This window comes from Triticum aestivum, chromosome 5B (genome assembly GCF_018294505.1).
Source record: "Triticum aestivum cultivar Chinese Spring chromosome 5B, IWGSC CS RefSeq v2.1, whole genome shotgun sequence".
Taxonomy (NCBI): Eukaryota; Viridiplantae; Streptophyta; class Magnoliopsida; order Poales; family Poaceae; genus Triticum; species Triticum aestivum.
In genome coordinates, this window is record NC_057807.1 from 298487100 (window position 1) to 298490894 (window position 3795).

A 3795-nucleotide genomic window follows, 5' to 3' on the forward strand; every position below is an offset into this window, starting at 1 on the left:
AAAAGGAAGGAGGCCCCCCCCCCTCTGGTCTGAATTGTAGAAGGGGTGCAGCCCCCTTTTCCTTCTTCCTCTCCCCCTCTTTCCTTCTCTCCTACTCCAACAAGGAAAGGAGGAGTCCTACTCCCGGTGGGAGTAGGACTCCCCCCTTGGCGCGCCCTCCTCCTAGGCCGGCCTCCTCCCCCCTTGCTCCTTTATATACGGGGAAGGGGGGCACCTCTAGACACAACAATTGATCCCTTGGATCTCTTAGCCGTGTGCGGTGCCCCCCTCCACCATAATCCACCTCGATAATATAGTAGCGGTGCTTAGGCGAAGCCCTACGTCGGTAGAACATCATCGTCGTTGTCACGCCATCGTGCTAACGGAACTCCCCCTCGAAGCTCGGCTAGATCGGAGTTCCAGGGACGTCATCGAGCTGAACGTGTGCTGAACTCGGAGGTGTCGTGCTTTCGGTACTTGATCGGTCTGATCGTGAAGACGTACGAGTAAATCAACCGCGTTGTGCTAACGCTTCTGCTTTTGGTCTACGAGGGTACGTGGACAACACTCTTCCCTCTCGTTGCTATGCATCACCATGATCTTGCGTGTGCATAGGAAATTTTTTGAAATTACTATGTTCCCCAACAACTAAAGCCTCAGGAAGGTTGAGGAGCCAGGAGCGCGAGACGAGCATGAGGGCCATGGGGAACCAGTTCTCCATGGCCTTATCGTCGCCGCCCGCCGCCAAGATGCTCTGGGCATAGAGATGGAGGAACTCCGCAGGACCAGGGGCGCCAACATAGTGCGGAGGCAGCTCCGGCTTGAACCTCGCTGGCCAATTCACTTGGCGCAACTCGATGATGAAAGTCGGGCAACACGTGGCGCTCAGGAAAGCGCTGCTCGCGCTGGGAGTGTCGCACCATCCGCGGCCGTCCAGCAGCCCTCGGACCACAGCGGATGCGCCTAGGGAGGATGAGGAGGGGGGAACACAGGGACACGACCTTCCGCTCCTTTTCCCGGAATACGCCGCCAAGGGGAGTCTCACTGCTCACAGGCTGCAGGTTTGGTGGCAGCTAGCGCGGCCCCGACAGAGTGGCGGTGATCGCCGCGGCATGCGGGCTCCGCCCGGGTGACACGAGCCGCCCAACGCTCGGCACGAACACGGCGAGCATCAGCCATGGAGCAGATTTCGGGAGCGAAGTGGAAGAATAATGGTGCACCCCTACCCAGTGCGCCAAATGTCAGAATCAGGGCTCCGGGGACCCAAGAAGGTTCGAACACTGGGGTGCGCTTTCTACCTTTGGCTAAGTCCTATCTCGTGACCCACTACCTCACGGTGATGCTCCAGCGTGCTCGAGCTAGAGAAGGAGAACAATGGACACGACTGTTTACCCAGTTTCGGGCCACTTTGCAGTGTAAAACCCTACTCCTGCTTTGTGGTTGGATTGCTTCACCAAGGGGATGAACACAAGTGTACAAAGGGAGAATCGGCCTGGAAGGATGCCTCTCTACGGTGGCACCTTGCCCTTACTTATACTAGCATTGGTCCTCTTCCCCTGAAAATACTTGGCGGGAAGGGTTGCCAAAACGGCCAATTTGAAGGGGGCGGGGGCGCAGTCTATCCTGACAAAGTGGTTTTCTCCTACAAAAGCCTCCTGCCATGACGCATCGATGGGCTCGGTGATGACCTCCGTCCTGGCGAGCCCGTCGTCTTGGTCCTATTGCACACAATGGGTAGCACTTAGGGATTCTTTTGGGAACCTGTGCGCTGTCCTTGTTCCCTTAGCACAAAAGAGGAAAACCTCTTCATCCGTGCCTGCTGGCGACCCTCTGGCTTCGCTCGTCGCCACACGCATCACCCACTTGAAGACGCAGGGCCGTGTGACTCTGCTGAACATCTCTCGACTCGCATGCCTCCGCGAGGGGCCTCGGGAGGCAACCTCGGGACGCCGCCCCATGAGAGGGCCTCGCGAGGCTCACAGTGACACCTGATGATGCACGCCTCGCGAGGTAAGTGCCGGTGTCCTGGACTAGGGGGGTACTAAACACGTTATCTCCCGACCAGCTGGATCGGGCCGAGGGCCCCCATGGCGGTTCACTCATGGGCCACTTCGGGCAACCCATGCCGCATACAAGGGAGATCCCACAAGACTTGGTGCACAAGACGAGAACTCTCCTAAACCCTAGGCCTCTGGTGTGTTATATAAACCGAGGCCAGGCTAGTCAATAGACAACATCTAATATTCATTAAATAAATCTCGTGGTAGACACATGTACTCTGTACTACACCCCATATGAATACAACCAAAAGCAAGACGTACGGTTTTACCTCCATCAACTGGGCCCAAACCGGGATAAAATCCCGTGTCCATGTTACCATCGCTCCAAAACGCCTAGCTTAGGACCCCTACTACGAGATATGCCAGATTTAACACCGACATTGGTGCTTTCATTGAGAGCCCGCTGGCAGTCGCCACGATGCGATGGGAATTCGGATCGTCTCCGGCGCGATCTACGCATCGGAGCCGAGCTTTATTGTCGATGTTGGCTTCTTCGTCGCCGGCTCAACTGGTCACCTCGGCTGGACCGAGCACCGCTTTTCACATCAGATCATCAAGATTGGACATATACTTTCATCATCAACAACTTAAATCTCAACCGAGACCATGGAAGAATCGTCCATGGAGCTCGGGGGCTCAACGTCAACATTGCCCTCGTGCGATCGCATAATTTTTTTCTATACAACAAACTTGTATCCACCGCCACCGCCTCCTTGAGCGTCGCTTTGATGATTGCTCTAGTGGAATTGTGCGGAATTGAGTGTATGACAACCCTGTAAAATTTCGTCGTGTTCCGATGGAGGAATCTTCAGCGATCTATGATATACTGGAGGCCCGTCGAGTCTGGACAGGAATCTGGATGAGTTTAGGGCGTGGTCTCCAGAGCCTGGCTCGGAGGTCATTTGGACGATCCAACCGTTCAACTTCTGCGGAATTTCCATATCTACCACCTCTCAAAATTTCAGCTCGATCCGACCGTTCAAACTCCGGGAACCTTCCGATTAGTGCATCACTTTTTGGATCTGTTTTCTGCGCGAATACGGATCCAACCTGAGTTCATCTTTCTTCATGAACGGGATATTGGACAACCTTTTTGGAAGAATCTCTTTGTAGGGTATTGTATTTTGTTTCCGAACACATGCTCACAAATTTTGCTCCTTTTTGGAGGTAATCTTCACCGTCGCGCCGGTGTCAAACCAGCCCTTGCTCCACGTCTGCCGACCTACGCTAGATAGATCGTCACTTCATCGAGTCGAGCCCAACCTTATCGGATCATCAGCTCAGCAAGCCGAACAAGAGTTCGGCGCCGCGAAGGATAAATTATCACCAACACCATCGCCCCACGGATTGCACGGGTCAGGCGCACCGACATTGCCGCTCGGTCACTTCATCAATCTGGAATTGACCGCGTCACAAGTTATGACCAGCGTCGACATGGCCGAGCCATAGCTTCTTCAAACCGATGTCTGCCACGCCGAACCGCTTCAACACCTTGGCTGGCACGGCGGTTGCAACGTCACCTTACCGACCTGCTCCGTTACCTCATCTGGGCCCGGGGCTTCGCCATCTCTTCATCAACCTACTCCGGAGACTTCGGCGTCACTAGCCGACCAGCTTCGTCACGTTAGCTGGACCGGGGGCTTTGCCTCAGCGAGCCAACCTTTGCCAGCATCGCCATGCCGTCGCTTCGTCGCCCATCAGGCAATGGGTGTGCGGATCGAGTCCCAATTTTGGGAGTAACATGTCTTCAGATTGC